The following is a 20,117-nucleotide window of genomic DNA, read 5'->3' as shown; positions in this document are numbered from 1 at the left end:
ACGATCAGTGTATGACATCAAAGTACCGCCAGAGTGATTCGAAAGCATCAGGAGCGTCTGCTCTCTGTAGCTCTCACTGAACTTTGATGTCACTCACCGATCGGTCTGCAGCGCTGCTTCACGTGGAACACACATCTTATAGTGTTGGGGGAGGGGCTGTGCTCGGTGACTCGATTGCGTCATCAAGTCCTGATTTAGCCACGCCCAGAAAATCCTGATCACAAAAATAGTGAAAAACCGTTGAATGGTCTAACTCCACAATTAAGTACTACTACATAGTTCACAGTCTTTATAACATGTTTCAGCAATGCATTTCTAACATTTATAATGTTTACAAACAATTCTCAGAATTGACTTTACATGGACTTTAAGGAAACGACGGCGGATAGAGGATTTGGTTTTCAAGCTAAAGTAAAGTAAATGACCGCTTCTTAAACCAGAGGTGGTAAACGTGTTGAAAAAAAACAAAACATGCAAGTACTGTCCCCACAGCCAGTTTGTTTTACTTTTCTTTGTGTTTTCATTTTGAAAAGCTTGATATCTTTGCAGTTTACCTTATGTTAAGCTATGGAGGCCTTGCTTTTTTTGTTTTTTTTTATCTGATTCCTCAGTGTTTGTTAAACATTCTGTAATTTATTAGTCGATATATAAAACCCCATGTGGTGTATGCCATGCCTCATCTTATTCCTTTTTATTAATAAACCTTATGCAAGCTAGTTTGACATTGTAGTTTACGGTTTTATTGTTGTTGTGCTTTTTAATTAAGAGTAATAATAAATCCATCTTTTATTTTAGTCTAGAAAAGAGAAAGGTGTAGGATGTAAGCAAAACAGAACATTATATTTTCTTGTAAAACGTAACAAGAATTCGAAAGCGAAAGCATCCAAAGCCCGGCTTATATCATAACACAACTCCCGTTCACAAAATTCAAATCACAAATAATACTAGGCTACTGATGAAAAAGAACAGGTTGAATGTTAATCATTTTGTTACAATATAACTATAAACTATGATAAAAGTTCATCAGCATGCATTGATTAATCCCATCATGTAGCAAAAGAAAAAAAAAAAAATTTGCGACGAAATCATGTGCCAGTGCGACCGACTGAGAAAGTTAGTCGCAAAAGAGCGACCAGTGGGAAGAATGAATCTAGAGCCCTGCAAATACTTCAGGAACATTGAAGTTTTAAAATGTATATGTCTAGCAGTGGTGGAAAGAGTACTGAAAATATATACTCAAGTAAAAGTACCATTACCTTCCAAAAAATGTAGTTTGAGTAGAGTAAAAGTACTTGTCCAAAAAAAACTACTTGAGTAAGAGTAAAAGAGTAGCCTATTTAAAAGTACTCAATTCAAGTCGTCAAGTCAAGTCAAGTCTGCTTTATTGTCAATTCTTCCACATGTACAGCACATACATACAGAGAATTGAAATTGCGTTACCCTCAGACCCTTGGTGTAAACAGTTAACATTAAACACGTTCAAATACAGATAATACGGTTTAAACATATGTACATACAACTCTATAGCTATACAAGTAAGGACATTGTAGAAAAAAAATAAAGAAATGGATAAAGTGGCATAAGGCGCATGGCAGATAGTGCAAACCAGTTAAATAAAAACAAAACTGTGCAGATATATTTGTAGTGCAAAAAGAGCTTATCAATCTGAGAACATTGTAGAAAAATAAAAATAAAGAAAAGATAGATAAAGTGACATAAGGCACATGGTAGAATAGATGGAGTGCAAACCAGTTAAATAAACCAAAACTGTGCAGATATATGTATAGTGCAAAAAGAGCTTGTCAGTCTGTTAAATTGACAGGAGAACAGTCTTTTTATGAGACTATCCGAGGAGGTAGTTTGCAGTCCAATGCTGCACAAGTGAGAGGTGCTGGTCACAGTTTGTAAGTAGGTGGCTGGTCCTGGGGGTGGGGGGGGGGGGGGGGGGGGGGTGGGGGGGGGGGGGGGTGGGGGGGGGGGGGGGGGGGTTCTCATAGTGTCAGAGTTCAGTGTTGTATGGGGTAAGAAGAGGGGAGGGGGGGCAGGGACGGGAGGGAGTTCAGCTTCCTGACAGCCTGATGTATGAAGCTGTCCTTCAGTCTGCTGGTCCTCGCCTGGAGACTCCGCAGTCTCCTCCCTGATGGCAGCAGACCGAAGAAGCTGTGTGTCGGGTGGGTGGGATCACCTGCAATGCGGAGGGCTTTGCGGGTGAGACGGGTGCTGTAGATGTCCTGGAGGGAGGGGAGAGAGACACCAATGATCTTCTCAGCTGCTCTCACTATTCGCTGAAGTGACTTGCGGCAGGATGCGTTGCAAGCGCCATACCACACAGTGATGCAGCTGGTTAGGATGCTCTCGATGGTGCCTCTGTAGAAGGTGCACATGATGGGGGTCGGGGCTCTGGCTCTTCTGAGTTTGCGGAGTACTCATGAGTATTGAGTAGTGAGTACTGAGCTGTGGATTCTACCCCCTCATAATAAACGCTGTACACTGCAATTTATACATGTGTGACCCTGGAGCACAAAACCAGTCTTAAGTCGCTGAGGTATATTTGTAGCAATAGCCGAAAATACATTGTATGGGTCAAAATTTTTGATTCTTCTTTTATGCCAAAAATCATTAGGATATTAAGTAAAGATCATGTTCCATGAAGATATTTTGTAAATTTCCTATTGTAAATATATCAAAACTTAATTTGATTAGTAATATGCATTGCTAAGTACTTCATTTGGACAACTTTAAAGGAGATTTGTTCAATATTTAGATTTTTTTGCTCAGATTCCAGATTTTCAAATAGTTGTATCTCGGCCAAATATTGTCCTATCCTAACAAACCATACATCAATGGAAAGCTTATTTACTCAGCTTTATATAGATAGTGTATAGATCTCAGTTTTGAAAAATTGACACTTATGGTTTTGTGGTCCAGAGTCACCTAAAAAACGTTGTACATTCTGGAATTCACATTATCTTGTTTGTCATAAAGAATGAAGAATATCTATAATCCAGCAGTTTTGATTGATTTTGACTGCCAACTCTTTAAAACACATCAAAACAGCACGGAAACAGTATTCAGCTGAAGAAAAGATGAAAGTTATTCTCAGTATAATTATCCCCATTTAAATCATAAAGTTTGAAAAATAGATTTAAAATCATGTGTAAAGCCACTGAGAGCATGCTGTTGTTGCACATAAAATATTAATGTTTAGAATAGTGCAAATACAAACACCATTAGAAACTCATAGTTCAGCATCACACACCATGATATGGGTTAAAATGAGAGCCCATTTCTCTCCAAAACTCTCCATTTCTCTCCAAGTATTTCTGGGGAAACTTTTTCAAAAGAAAACACAAACGCACGCGGTGGTCTCGGTGAATCAGCAGCATCCACAACTGAATGCAACAAAAAGTGTTGAACTTGAAATTTGTTTATGCGCGAGTGCACATGCTAAATGAAGGCGGATTGAATAAAATGGATTAAAAAAAGAAATTAAAAAAGTTTATTAATGAGCTGCAGTTTTATTACATCACGCGCTGACACAGATGCAGTATTAATGCCACGGGTCATCAATAAGGTGCAGATTGGTCCTCAATTTGAGTACAATATTGCAAATCGTTTTACAGTGTTTCCAACACACTTTTTCACAGCGCGCATCACACGCTCAAACTCATCAAAAGTCAACAAGTTCAACAAGCAAAAACTTGTCCAAGTGACTGCAGCTGAACGCGCGTGAGAGAGACGAAGCAGCGCAAATCGCGCGGCTCTTACGTGAGTGGGAATTTACTGAACGTGGCACTTGCGGGAGTTAACACTGTACGCAATATCCGCAACCTCAAACCAAATTTCTGGTCGGAGCATATATACAAATCATTTAGTAAGCAGAAATCCAAAATTTACCTTAACATATTAGAGGAAGATGTGACTGCATTGATGCTTGAGGAATGCCCTTCCAGCAGCCATGATAGACAGCAGTTGGCGGTTAAAGTTTTCTATGCACAATTTGATTTGACGTCACGAGACACTATCTCCCTATCCAATCATATTAATGGATAAAACTAAAATTAAAATAAGCATGTAATGACCACAAACGGATGAAAATAGCGGAGTAAAAGTACCGATAGATCACTTAAAATGTACTCAAGTAAAAGTAAAAGTCCACAATTTTTTAACTACTCAAAAAAGTACAATTACTGATAAAAACTACTTAGGCTAATTACTGTAAGGTGAGTATTTGTAATTCGTTACTTCACACCACAGATGTCTAGTATGAAACAGCGTCACAAGCAGTCTTTTCATTCACACATAAATGTTACTTCAGTCTACAAACATTTAAATAAGACAAGTATTAGCAAACAAAATAGAGAATTTCCCCTTGTGGAATTATTTTGACATTTGCTTGGACTGTTTTGATCATCTCATTATACCAGCAACAAGTGACTTAAACAAATTTTAATCATCAATCATTCAATCAAGGCGTTTATTCAAAATGCTGATTCATCCAATAACAAAACAAGTCTTTATTTATAATAAAAATACACTGACTCCTTCAGAATCTCTACAGTCTACAGTATATCTATATATCTATTTTATATAAAGGGTGTTTCCTAGGGATGCAGTGCCTGCTCAAAATGCTGGATGAAAAAAAAAAAAAAAAAAAAAAAAATATATATATATATATATATATATATATAGCAATTGTATCATTAAAAGAGTATAAATTACTTATTTAGAAACACTGCCCAACAGCGACACCAGCAGGTAAAGTTACAGCAGGAGTTGCACTCTCTCACCTCCCCTCAGCCCATTGAGTTTTAAAAGACCCCTAAAGTGTGCAGTGAGTTTGCTGGGGGGGGGGGGGGTAATTGAGAATGAATGGGGGAAAGTCATGTGAGCCTCCATCGCGATATGATTGGATATAACAGGTTATAATTGGCTGTGATTGGTTCATGTGATACATTCCACCACTAGTATTTGTGTGCATTCCACGTTCGTGAATCAGACTGAATAAATTTGACTAATTAAAAAAAAAATAATAATAATATATATATATATATATATATATATATATATATATATATTATTATTTTTTTTTTAATTAGTTAAATATATATATATATTTTTTCCTCTCTCCCTGATAGTGTAAGTAATGTTTGTTTACCCATGACTTTACATTTGATAAAAAAGAGGGCATTGCCTCCTCATTATATATAATAAATTAATATAAATATATACATGTAAATACATGTCAATATTTTCTAAATATATACTGTACGTGTGTGTATTTATAATAAATATACACAGCGCACACATATATTATGTAAACAAAACTTTTATTTTGGATGCGATTAATCATACATAAATATATTGTCAGTCTCAATTTCTCTCCTGAATCGTATATGCTGGATAAAATATTTAGACCTTGTAGTCAGACATGAATTAATGATGAACTGTATAAAATAACCACACAATGTTTAGATTATTACCTTACACTGTATGCCTTAGTCTTACAATTATGAATAAAAAATCCCCCAGATGGTAGAGATTTTTGTGTAGCCGATAGAAGATAACAAGCACTGTGAGATGTTTGCCATTGTTTCTATTAGCAAACCACTGAAGACAGCCGGTTGGAGTCCATACCCAGAGGCTGCTAAGGTGACCTTCAAGACGAGATCCAGGGCCTCGGTTACAACCACATTGTGATTTAATGGGGCTTTTAAACACAGGATGCAGACTCAAGAACAGCCTTTTTATTGATGAAAAGTTGCTACCAAATACAGGCTTTATGATCTCTAGGGCTGGGATGGGAAAATTACCATATTGATAGTGGCGATATTATGTTTTACAGCTATATATGAATATGGCTTCGGCAGCAGTTTGCATTTTGTGGACTTTGCCGGTGCAGATGAGGTGGAGGTGGCATTTAAAGGAACCAGAGGTGGCTTGTGTCTGTACCCTTTACTTTTGAGATGAATATTCAGAGAACCACTTCAGGAACTCAGACCTGGCAGTTAATAAGAAGTTCACAGATCTTTCATCGTTTATATCTCAGTATGCGCTTCCTGTTCTGTGGCATGTCTACAGGAAATTATGTGCTAACCTAGAAGCAGTACTGCCAGCTAACAGTGGCGCAATTAGAGAGAGATTTCCCATAATAGCCTGTTGCCATGGAGATCAACTCTTAAGTAAAAGCAGTAGCAGTCTTGGCCATCTCAATGACTCAGTGATAATTATGTAGACATTTATTCGTTTGTTTGAAATCTGTCGGCGTCAAGTCTCTCTTCTGCCTGATTGAGGGGCTAAAACAAAGACTGGTGTGAAATGTTTGATGGGAAAGCGACAGGCAGAACTTTCAGATGCCGACGGGCTGGACCAAAGCCATTGTGAAACTATTTGTACTGATTACTTAGATCTTGTGTGACTCATATGCCGAGTACATATTCCAATTATGATTCGATTTAAAGACAACATGAAACAGCCTTCGCAACACATCTGACTTCTGTAATGCAGAGTGTACTCGAGTCAAACAATATGTAGCAGGAAGTAATGTAGGCCAAGACCTGGTTTGATTAAACAGGAAATGATTTTGATTGTGAAAATCCAGCTCATATTTGCGGTTAATATTTCTCCACCTGCATGGCCTTCATCCTTCTTTTTTTCTTTACAATAGCATTGATTCATAAGCTCTGAAGAATCATGCAAAATGAGACCAGGTACATGTATTACACAAAAAAACAAGATCAATTTTGTTTTCATGCTGTCCTTAAGAGAGGCTTAATGCATTGCTTGCAGAATGATTGAAGAAAAAAAAACTGATCAGTGCTTATGGGACTTGCATCCGTCATCATGCCTGGATCTTGGCCTTATCACAGCACTTCTGTATATGATTTTCTCAATAGGAAAAGGATACTGTAAGTCAAGGATAGCAGTGCTCACAAATAGCCAACATTCACAACAATACGCACAATGGGCCTCATTCATGAAACACCAGCAGAAGGAAGTTTCGTGTAAATTGCTTTTAAGACGTCCTGATGTAAATTTTCAAATTCATGAAAATTTTCAAAATGTAAGTTGGTATGAAAGAAATGTACACCTGCTGCACTACCATTATACTATTTCACAAGTTTGTTTGCCTTGACGTTGTTGTTGTTGTTTTTTGGAACTTTACAACTTAAAACGCAGCACTCGTCACTGTCACTTTTTACCCAGCTGTCCAATCAATGGAGGAGGGGCAGGACAAATATTACAACAACCAACCATCCTATTGTACAACGACTAAAGAACATTGATACTGATACGGCGGGTTACTTAATTTTTATATTTAGCAATATTCTTCAAAATGAGATACTACTAATACAGTCGTGTATCGTAGCAACCAAAGCGGCTCAGCCGAAAAAAAAAAAAAAAAAAAAAACCCTGTGCCACCAAAGCATTTCAGAAGAGCCAAACTTTCAGAAGAGCGACTGGCTTTTTTCTTTTTTTTCTTTTTTAAGCTGGCTAAAAAAGCTTTGGTGGACACACGTTAACTGAATATTTATTGTTAGGCACATGGCCTATTCGTCTTTATTGAATTTATGCATTATACTGGAGCCAAACCTGAGAAGGGAGTCCAGAATATTCCACTATGTTCCTGGACACGTAATTTATGTAGTTGTAATTCATAGGTGGGGATTATACAAATTGTGAATGAGTGTGCAAGCGCCCCTATTTACAAATGATTGGAATTCATTAACATACATATGTTTACGAACGGTTTGTGAATCAGGATTATTACCCCGAATATATATACACACAAATAGCCAACATTCACAACAATAAACACAATGTATATATTATACATAGGGACGCACGATATTATCGGAACATTATCGGAATATTTTTGTAAAAGATTTGCTGATATGCCTTGTTGATTAGAAGGATAGCTCACATGTGCTGAGGGTGTGATATTGATGAGATCATGCCAGCAGTGTGGTCATTCTTTGAAGCAAACTTTTGCCTGAGTGATTATTAGATTCACTTGTTTGGATCGCTGCATTTCATTTGAGGACGCACATACAGAACGACGTGTCCAGTGTGTGAGAGAGTCAACAGTTTCTAGCCACAGTTGCCAACTCTCGCGAGAGAAATAAGCAACCGCAGCTTCAAAAACAAGCCCAAAACAAGCACAATATTTTTTGAGGATTTATCATCATCAATATTATTTATTATCAATAATTTATTACCAATAAATGAGCCTGCAACATATTAAACTGAAACCACTCTTTTATCTTGAAAAGCAAAAATAGAAGCTATTTTACAAAATTTAGCAAACTGCAACAAAAAAGGGAACAAAACTCATCTCCAATCAGAATAGGATTAGACCGATGGAAAAGGAGAAAAGCACAAGAGCTTCAAAGGGGAGCTGTAACATAGCCACATATTTGTAGCCTAAAATATATCGGTGTTATTATAATAATATATAGGGTTATTATTGGAAAGGTCCATTTTTTCTGCCTTTACAGCAATATTACACTTGAAAAACACTTACATTTTTAAAAAATATATTTTTTTTTTTTACATTTTAAAATGAAACAATGTGTTATTTGAACAATTACGCCTTCTTGAGCCATCAATGTGGCAATATTTGTTTTTTTGTTTTTAATTAATTATAAATAATTCCAAGCAACACAAAACTGCTCGTTCCCAAAACCATATACAGGGGGAGAGTGCTTTATTTTGAGGTTAAAAACAGGTTTTTCTACCATTTAAAATAAAATAATGTATATATAACTATAAAATAAATGACATAAAAATGCCAAATAAATATTATAGAAAAATATATTTAAAAATATTATACTGAATTATGTATTAAATTATAACATATTATATTAAAAAAAGAAAATATTATATTGTATATTATAAAAAATAAAAAAATCACTAAGTTGTCATTTATGTGTATTTATGAAGTCAAAATGTAATTAATAATGTGGTCTAAGTTTAAATGTTAAAAAAGACATCTTGCCATACCAGGCTATCGAACCAAATGTATTTACTCAGTATTAGGATATGACTACTTGTTTTGTATTACAGCCCGTGATAATTAATTCAAAAACATTGTAAAAATTAGACTAAAAGAAAGTCACACAACTCCTCTACGTCCTCCAACGTTGCGCGCCTTCTTTTTGAATGTGATTTTTCTCCAATGAGGGGGCGGAACATTTGGCAAATATTTGGCTTATTATTGCACTGGTTGGCTATTAACTGCGAGCAGACAGAGTATCATTCAGTGCATTGGAGAATACGGCGAACATTAGAAACGAAGTTGCTTGTCTGATTTCCCTAACAAGCAACCATATTTTTTAAATAAGCCCAAAAAACCACAACCCACGACCAAGGATTTTTTCACGCAACTTTATAAAAAAAGAAGCCCAAAGTCACGTATAATATGCGGACTTGGCAACTGTGTTTCTAGTGCGTGCAGTAACAGCAGCAGTAGCCTCCCCCGGGTCCTAATGCACGTTCGAAGGTGTTTTATTTACTTAGGGGGCGCTGTTGGCCTTCTTATACTAAAATATAAGTAAAATAGACAAATATCATTAAGATACTTGTGTTTCTGAATAAATAAAGCAATATCGATGTCTTAAAATCACAAGTCTGTTGTGATTTAAAGGTCAGAAGCTATAGCTTACGTTAATAGAAATCACAAACAGTACACCTGTAAATTAAATAATTTAATATATACAGAATTATTGAGTAATATGTAATATATATATATATATATATATATATATATATATATATATATATATATATATTTTTTTTTTTTTTTCAAATGGTTTATGAAGATGTGAATATAAGGAGCTTTAAAAGATTTTTAGAATTTTTACAGCTCTTTTGCTTTAGACCAGGGGTCTCAAACCCTGCTCCTGGAGAGCTACCGTCCTGAAGAATTCAGCTCCAACCCCAATCAAACACACCTGAACCAGCTAATCAAGGTGTTCAGGGCTACTTGATAATTACAGACAGGTGTGTTGCAGCAGGGTTGGAACTGAAGTCTGCAGGATGGTAGCTCTCCAGGAGCAGGGTTGGAGATCCCTGCTTTAGACCATCTATTATTGTTACATCCACAAATATAATGTTAAGGTTTCAGCTGCATCTGTCTGAGAAAAATAAATAATTTTTTTTTTTTTTTTAAACAGCAGAGATTGATTGTATTACAGTTATTTTCAAGGCTTTCAATATACTCTCATTTTAATAAAGTTTATTGCTTCTAACAAATAAGTTTTTGCTGAAAGCTAACCAAAATTAAAAATAAATTGTTTATAATTTCTGCACAGGAGAGACTTTGTTTTAAAACAAAGGGAAATATATATATTGGTATCGGCATCGGCTATCAGCCAAAATGATTTGAAAAATATCAGCATATCGGATATCGGCAAAAATGTAATATTGTGCATCCCTAATTATATATTTATATTTTATTTATTAATTTGTTTTTGTTGTTGTGAATGTTGGCTATTTGTATGTATTTTTAAGCACACATATAAAGTTTTTCTCTATAGGAAAAGAAAACTGTAGGTTCAAGGATAGCAGTACTTAATCAAAGAGCCAACATTCACATCAATAAAATTTGATTTTTTTATTATTTTATTTTTTTTCCAGAAGATTGTATTTCGGCAAGAATGCCTTAAATTTATCAAAAGAGATATTAAATGCACATATCATATATCAGTATGTATCAGTACGTTAGCATATATACCAGTGTATAGAGTATAAAGTATTATTAATTTACCCTTGGTAAAGATGATCAAAGAAGGCTATGAAAATGAATCTGCATTGTTTATCCTTTTGATCTTTTTTTTTTTTTTTTAATTCACAAAAATCTAACCATTCATTGGAGAATAAGAATTTAAATTGTGAGGAAATATCATTATGAAATGTTTTTCTCTAATTCAAATTGGCACTTAATTAACAATTAACGGCACCCTTTTATTCAATACTTTTTGAAACCTCCATTTGCCAGTTTAACAGCTCTACATTTTCTCCTTTAATGCCTGATGAGGTTAGAGAACAACTGACAAGAGATCAGAGACCATTCTTTCATCCAGAATCACTCCAGATCCTTTAGATTCACAGCTCCATGACGGTGCTTCTTCTTTTCAATTCACCTCACTCATTTTCTACAGGGTTCAGGTCAGAGGACTGGAATGGCCATAGCAGAAGCTTGGTTTTGTGCCCAGTGATCCATTTTTGTGTTGTTTTTGAGGTTTGTGTTTGGATTATTGTTCGGTTGGAAGATCTCAACATGGCCCATTATAAGATTTCTAACAGAGTCAGTCACTTATTTATTTTTTTATCTGTTGGTATTGATAGAATCCATGATGTCATGTGTCTAAACAAGATGTCCAAGACCTCCAGCAGAAATATATGCCCACAACATCAAAAATACAGCAGTATATTTAATTGTACACATGGGGTACTTTTTATCCCTGTGTTCACCAAACCCATCTTGAGTGTTTGCTGCTAAAAAGCTAATTTCTTTAATTTCATCTGACCATAGAAGCCAGTCCCATTTGAAGTTCCAGTCGTGTCTGATAACTGAATATGCGGGAGTTTGTTTTTGGATGAGTGAGAAGAATTTTTCTTGAAACCCTCCCGAACAACATGTGGTGATGTAGGTGCTGTTTGACAATTTTTTTAAGTTCTCCAGCTGTGGTCCTTGGAGAGTCTTTAGCCACTCAAACTCTCTTCTCACAGTGCATTAGGACGATATAGACACATGTCCTCTTCCAGGCAGATTCATAACATTTTCTGTTGATTGGAAATTATTAATTATTGCCCTGATGGTGGAAATGGGAATTTTCACTGCTCTAGCTCTTTTCTTAAAGCCACTTCACTAATTTGTGAAGCTCAATTATCTTTTGCTGCACATCAGAAATATTTTTTTCTCTTTGTGATGGATGATTAAGGGAATTTGGATGATTAAAAAAAAACATTTGGAATGTTTTCCCTCCTATTTATATTTCTGTGAAACAGGAAGCCATGGCTGGATAATTTCATGTTCATAATCACCCTGGAGTGCTCAAAATTGTAAATATGAATGGGAATATACTTCAGAAAAATTTACTCATAATAATTTCTAGGGGTACCAATAAATGTGTCCAACATATATTTGAGAAAAAAACATTTAATTCATAATGAGATTTTCCCCCATTTTCAATTATTTTAGTGATTTTTTTTAAATAAAATATCAAAAGGATTAATAATACAGGTTTATTTTCAGAGCCTTCTTTGATCATATGTACCAAGGGTGTCAATAATTCTGACCACAACGGTATAATACAAAGGTTTTTTTTGTTTTGTTTGTTTTTGTGATAAACTTAAGAATAAATTCTCAATCTATGCGACCACACACACCTAAATAAAGAAACATAACACATAAAATATACACTAAAAAGACAAATGAAGTGAAATGCAAAAAGTCATTCTGAAAGGGTGCCATCAATTTGTCTGCACAAACATAATTAGTCCAGATTGATTGCTGAGGAGTACACAAACTCATCTGTAAAAAAATGGATCATGGTAGGCCAGACGCAATCAGTTATGTAGTGTACTGTATACGCGTGTGTGTATGTTTTAGAAGTGGGAGGGAATGCCACTTACTCCTCTCACACAATGTGACAGGTTGTTTGTCAAGGATGGTGTAATGAGGGAGCATACGTGAGAGCGGTGCATTGAACGCAACCTACTTTTACACAGTGACTAAAGTGCTTTGGAGTGAGAGGATGGGAAAGAGAAAGCGAAAAGGACAGAAAGAGTGTGATGAACAAAGTTGGCTAGGCTGGTGACTAGTCTGTGCGGATTATTAATGACTAGTGTCTATCTAGGGTGTCTCTCATTCTGGCTGGAATCCAGCAAACCACTGTCCTACATTCAGTGAGGGTGTTTGTGTGGACACACAGCAAGGTTAAGAGGGCTGGTGCTCCATCTGATTGAGTCATACAACACCACCTGCGCCATCGCAGTGCCACCAACACTTTCCCCTTTGATAAGCTATTAAAAAGCTTCTGTCATCACTGTAAAGTGACTGCCCACATCAGAAGTATGGCTCGTGTGTTTGTGTTGTGTGTTGGCGAGCCTTCTGTCCACCACAATGGTTTATATACATGTACACCACCCGCATGCATACACTTGCTTGTTTTTGAGTTTTGAGTTTTTGAGTCCTCACAGTCTGTAGGATAAAACACATTTCTGTGACTGATGCAAACAAAGAATATTAAAACTAGTATTAAAATGTCCAGGAGCTGCAACCCACTCACGACAGGACAGCGCCATCTCTCCATCCATCCTGTGGTGTAGATTTGTACTTTCTATGCTAATTCAGTCAGTGAATGCTGAGACACACACCACAAAACAACAGCCAGGTCATTCTTACTCCAGTCAACATTAAGATAAAATGCTGAGCTAATATATTAAATAACAAAACATTATAAAACTAAACTAAAATTAAAGGTTAATTATTTAGCTGTCAGAATCTAACAATTTAACAGAAATATTTAATGTTACAGAAGTTTGTGTTATAGACAAGTTATAGAATATAAAAATCAAATGACTCATAAATAAGACTCATTAAAATAAAAAAAAGTTATAAAACATGTCAAGTTGTGGTGCTCATGTGGGTGACAGATTTGAGATTTAAATAAGCAGTGACCTTTATGAGGAATTGTATGAATTGTTCCCTTTTATTATTACTAATTAGTTTTAATTTCCATGTTGTGTAATGCATTTTATGCATACAAATTTTATCATCTTTTATTATTTTTATTATTATAAATGGCAAAAGAACTGATTCATGATACTGTATATATAGTGTACATTGATTGATTTAATTATTTATTTCATTAATTCATTTATTTCTTATTTATTAATTTATTTATATCTAAACCAGTCACCATAGAAGGATCTAGTAAGAATTCTGCATTCATAATACATTTATTAACTTTCATTCCAAATGGCAAGCTGATGGTAATCAACGTAGGTCATTTGAAAGGGGTGGAGAAGAAAAAAAAAGAAAACATAAGTCACGCAAAGCAACCTCCAATCACAGAGACAGAGACAAAAGCTGACTTTAAAAATGGGTTTGAAAGGGCACAAAGACTCATGGGAGCCTCTGGAAAACAGTTCGTTTAAATAGGAGAGAGAGAAAGCACAGAGGACAGAGCCCCTGGGGAATAGCCCCTATTGTTATTCCATTTGGTGCGTATTGCAGGCACAGGGTCTGAATGACAGTCTGAAAGCACAGTGAAGGGGAGAGAAGAGTGAGTCGCACTTATCCTTCACGGAGCCGATGCTTTCACTTCACTAGACTTCAATTCATGAACAAATCATTCATTTGTCCCAAATTTTCTTAGTCAATCGGTTGAACTGGTTCACAAAACCAAACAATATATTCATGAATTGTTCTTGAGGCAACAACTCACCGACTTATTGAACCAAGAACAGGTTTATAAGGAAACCAAATAAATAAACTGACAAGTGCTCTCAGCATGGAGCAATCATGGAATGTGACTAAAGGTATAGTCCTCCTTAAAATGAAAATCCTGTCATCATGTATTCACCCTCATGTCATTCGAAACCTGTGTGGCTTATTTTCTTCTCTTGATATTTCGATGAATAACTAAGCAGTTTCGGTTCCCATTGACTTCCATTGTAAGGACGAAAAAAATACAATGGGAATCAAAACTGTCTGGTTATAAACTTTATTTATTATATCCTATTTTGTGTTCAGCAGATGAAAAAAATGCATAATTTAGCTAAATAAAATGTACTGACAAAAACATCACAATTTAATTATATGACAGATTTATCAACACACATAAAAAACAGTTTCAGTAACAGTTTTAGTTTTATTAAACAGTTTTAGTTTTAGTAAATATATATATATATATATATTATTCAGCTCATTATATATATATATATATATATATATATATATATATATATATATATATATATACAAATATATGTGTATGTGTTTATATATATGTATGTATATTAGTGCTATCAAAGTTAACGTGTTAACGCAAATTCATTATAACGGCACTAATTTTATTAACGCGCAATTAATGCAGCGCGCATTTTCTATTTGACCCGTGGCAAAGCCCGTAGTTGGAGAAATGGAGATGCACAGTTTTGCCAACTTAGCGACTTTGCAGACCCCTTTAGCGACTTTTTTCCCCCTCTTCAAAAAAGCGCCTAACGACAAATCTTTAGGGTTTGCCCAAATACTGAGACCTCTCTCTCTCTCTCTCTCTCTCTCTCTCTCTCTCTATCTCTCTGAGTCTGCTCTGTTCAACGAGCGACGGAGAGGAGCAGCGCTTTCAGTTAACCACAGATATTATGTTGCTTCTCTAATTTTACATGCATGAATAGCCGAAATCACATCACAGTTATTGTCATTATCTTATGTGTATTTGAATTCATCAGACTTTTGTGCAGATTAACATCTTGGAAGGGAGCTGGTTATTTAGTCTTAATGGGTCACGTTTCAATCACTATTTCATATTCATTCCGTTGTCTGACAACAGAAACAGTAAAATAGATAAATGAAAACTGTTTTATTGAGAATTTAGCTGCTTCAAAATACAGTATGTGGGCACAGAGATAGAGGCAAACAAATCTAATAATAAATGTACATTTTGCATGTTCAGAAGAAGAGCTGCCCTGTCAGTCAAAAATATAAACATGTTTGTGTAAGTAAATTGCTCAGTGCAAAGAAAGAGAAGTAATGGGAACCTGGAATTTATTTTACCATGTGTCTAATAGACATGAAAAAGTTATTTGAAAAACATCTATGACCTTTGAAACATGTCTAGTCTTCATGCTCTATGTTGACTATGGTTTCAATAATAATAAACATACATTTGCAAAAAGCATCCATATTTGTCCATGCCCATGTTGATTAGAGAATTAAAAACTAATTTAAGGTTCATTTAGAACAAAAAAAAAATGTGATTAATCGCAAGTTAACTCATGGCAATCATGTGATTAATCGCGATTAAAAATGTTAATCGATAGACAGCCCTAATTTATATATATATATATATATATATATATATATATATATATATTGGGGGGGGGGGGTAGATAGAGCATAGTATTGTGATATTTTCCGTGGCAATACTGTATCAATACATGGATGCCAAATATCAATCTTTTATTATATTATTTGGTAGAATAATAAAATAAATTTCTTTACAATCCAATAGATGGTGGTGTTGAGGTTTTTTTTTTTTTTTCTGGCGAGGTCAGCTGGGTCACCTTCAGCATGCAGTAAGTTAGTAAAATAAAGATGGTGGCATCACAAAAAATTTTCAGGAAAGCCCCATCTGCATTTAAATCGGATGTAAGACTGTTTTATTTATTTTAAAGTTAACAGTAATTTATTTTCCAATGTCCCAATTGCTGAAGGGTCTGCACAACATTTTTGTACAAGTTCAAGTTGCATTGTTTCAGAATGCCTGTAGTAGCACAGCAGTGCATACCTCTTTACATTTAATTAAGGTGGACTAGACTAGACAAGACCGTAATACAAATAGTTGAGTTTGCCAAGTGCATACAACATTTATGACAGGCTTTCATGAGAGTGTTGGTCAGTTTGTCTGCTTGACATTCCCATTTTTCACTGCAGCAATAAAATTGAACTGAGAAATGTTTATTTTTAGTTAAAAAAGATGTTGCCAAAGTTTTCCTTTGGGGACATAACTGAAGTTGGAAAAAGGTAATAAATTGCAATAGATCACAGAATATTGCATATACATTTAAAATCGCAATAAAATTGTATCGTGACACAAGTATCATGATAATATTGTATCGTGGGGCCTCTGGCGATTCCCACCCCTAGTATATATATATATATATATATATATATATATATATACAGTGGTGTGAAAAAGTGTTGGCCCCCTTCCTGATTTTTTTTTTTTTTCATGTTTGTCACAAATTAATGTTTCAGATCATCAAACAAATTTAAATATTAATCAAAGATAACACAAGTAAACACAACATGCAGTTTTTAAATTAAGGGTTTTTTTATGAAGGGAAAACAAAATCCAAACCCACATGGCCCTGTGTGAAAAAGTGTTTGCCCCCTAAACCTAATAATTGCCCCAGTGGAACAGTGGTGAACCTTCCCAGGAGTGGCCGGCCGACCAAAATTACCCCAAGAGCACAGCAACGACTCATCCAAGAGGTCACAAAAGACCCCACAACAACATCTAAAGAACTGCAGGCCTCACTTGCCTCAGTTAAGGTCAGCGTTCATGACTCCACCATAAGAAAGAGACTGGGCAAAAATGGCCTGCATGACAGAGTTCCAAAACGAAAACCGCTGCTGAGCAAAAAGAACATAAAGGCTCGTCTCAGTTTTGCCAGAAAACATCTTGATGATCCCCAACACTTTTGGGAAAATACTCTGTGGAAATATTATTTTTGGAAGGTGTGTGTCCCATTACATCTGGCGTAAAAGTAACACAGCATTTCAGAAAAAGAACATCATACCAACAGTAAAATATGGTGGTGGTAGTGTGATGGTCTGGGGCTGTTTTGCTGCTTCAGGACCTGGAAGACTTGCTGTGATAAATAGAACCATGAATTCAGCTGTCTACCAAAAAATCCTGAAGGACAATTTCCGGCCATCTGTTTGTGACCTCAAGCTGAAGCGAACTTGGGTTCTGCAGCAGGACAATGATACAAAACACACCAGCAAATCCACCTCTGAATGGCTGAAGAAAAACAAAATGAAGACTTTGGAGTGGCCTAGTCAAAGTCCTGACCAGATTCCAATTGAGATGCTGTGGCATGACCTTAAAAAGGCGGTTCATGCTCGAAAACCCTCCAATGTGGCTGAATTATAACAATTCTGCCAAGATGAGTGGGCCAAAATTCCTCCACAGCACAGTAACAGACTCATTGCAAGTTATCACAATTGCTAACGGTGGCCCAACCAGTTATTAGGTTTAGGGGGCAAGCACTTTTTCACACAGGGACATGTGGGTTTGGATTTTGTTTTCCCTTCATAATAAAAAACTTAATTCAAAAACTGCATGTTGTGTTTACTGCATGTTGATCTGAAACATTAAAGTGTGACAAACATGCAAAAAAAAAAAAAAATCAGGAAGGGGGCCAACACTTTTTCACACCACTAAATATATATATATATTATATTTATATATATATATATATATATATATATATATATATTAGTGCTGTCAATCGATTAAAAAATAATAATTATATTAATTTTCACTTATAAGGCTCTCCATAACCTTGGCCCTACATATCTATCTGATTTACTTCGGCCTTATGTACCTGTCCGCTCCTTAAGATCTTCTAGTGAGGGGTTGCTAGTCACCCCTAAATTTCGTCTGGTGACTATGGGAGCTAGGGTTTTCAGTGTTGTTGCTCCCAGATTTTGGAATGCTCTTCCCCAAAACATACATCAAGCATCCTCTCTTCTCTCCTTTAAAAACCTCTTAAAAACACATTTTTTTTAAAAACCTCTTAAAAACACATAATGATTTCCCTATAAAAAAAATAAAAAATATTCCCCTAATATTTAACCATTGACTATAGTGATTAAACATTACATTATAATTGAGTTATCAATTTTAACATTTATTAGACTTTAAAAATAACTTCTAATTTAAGTACACTTAAAACAATCTTCACACAAACCCATTATAATAAATGTTATATTTAGCTAGGCTACCTGAGCCCCTCAGCAGAAATATACAGAAATTGAATAAAGTTATCAAACACTAAATTCTAAACTAAATACAGATAAATACTTACAGCTATATGAAAGTTATTGATTTCCTCTTTTTTCTTTGTTCTTTGATGAACAGACATCACAGCAGCTGGTTATTAGGTTGTTTTGGTTGCCATTTCTTTAAGAGCTGCTGCTGCTGAACGAGACGCGGATCTGACACGCATCATATTTTCTCTAAACTCTCATCACCTTTTCTGACCTATTTCAGTCTCTACTAATGAGCTGACAAGTTGAATCGGGTGTGTTAGATGAGGGAGACAGTGCTGGGATGCTCCAGGACAGTTTGGAAAACCATTTCAGAGACATTCTTAATGTAACTCATATAACATATTACATGCATGCACAGTTTTAAGGCATGTAGTTTTAATCTCCTTTTTGGTAACTTCATGCCCTGACCACGACATTGCATGCACGTAGTTTATTTCACGCTTTGATATGAATTGATACAGGCTAATGCGAGCGCCGGTTTGACTCACGCCTGCCGCTGAAGTGAAGCTGGAGTGCACGTCTGAAACGTCACCGGATTGATGTGATCGTAAAGACGTTCTGCGACTGAATAAATGGACTTATTTTCAAGAAAAAACAGACATGAAGAGCAGTTATGAGTGGGGTGGCCAACCCTAGGCTCCGCCCCTGAGTTAACGATGTTAAATAATTTTTACGCGTTAATCTGAAAAAATTAATGTTGCGCAATGAGCTAATTTTGACAGCACTAATATATATATATATATAATCATGGCTGCAACAAACTGCACTGGGAGACAATTACAATAAACACTCTTATTAATAAAACGTAATTGAAAAACAAAAGCAATAAACAGCAACATGTGCCTATGTATGGCTCTTTTGCAACATTTTAGAGCATGTGAACCACGTGATTGAGGCCCCTGTGGATCGGGATTAAGTCTAGGGTCACTGAATATTCAGGCCCTCTGTGGATGCGCATGAGGCCATCCTTTGAAGAAATATTAGAATATTATAGACTAATATAAATGTTAAAATGCTACATCTGCAAGGATTTCTTCTAGAAAGTAAATCTCACAGTATTACTGGAGCTAAAGGTCAACTAACCTACAGTCTAAGCTTTAGGCAAGGCCAAAGATCTAGTGTTGTCTTGCAAAGTCTTGTGTTTGCACTGTTGCTGCATTTATTTTAAAATATCCAAAAATGCTAGAATGTTGAAACATTCACTTTGATGCAGAATAAGATACAATATGCCAAAACCGTAATTTAATCCCAAATTAGAACATAATTGCATCTCTAACTGGATTTAATAGTGATTAACAATGTCACACATTAAATCATTTATATT

The 20,117-nt window shown here is 35.5% G+C and overlaps 1 protein-coding gene across 2 annotated transcripts in view; it reads right to left on the bottom strand.

Moving 5' to 3' along the window:
- Window positions 1-20,117, bottom strand: part of LOC306874086 (catenin alpha-2-like) — a 488,426-nt gene that overhangs the window by 323,226 nt on the left and 145,083 nt on the right. Inside the window, exon 1 of one of the 2 annotated variants that reach the window (XM_079423824.1) lies at window positions 3,898-3,997. The exons of the other annotated variant lie outside the window; for it this stretch is intronic. The gene's annotated coding sequence lies outside the window, so the exon portion shown is untranslated. Of the gene's footprint in view, window positions 1-3,897; window positions 3,998-20,117 lie in introns of those variants that run through there. 2 annotated transcript variants of the gene reach the window in all.

Source organism: Barbus barbus (assembly GCF_936440315.1).
Source record: "Barbus barbus genome assembly, chromosome: 8".
In the NCBI taxonomy this organism is placed as follows: domain Eukaryota; kingdom Metazoa; phylum Chordata; class Actinopteri; order Cypriniformes; family Cyprinidae; genus Barbus; species Barbus barbus.
This window is presented reverse-complemented; position numbering and strand designations above follow the sequence as displayed.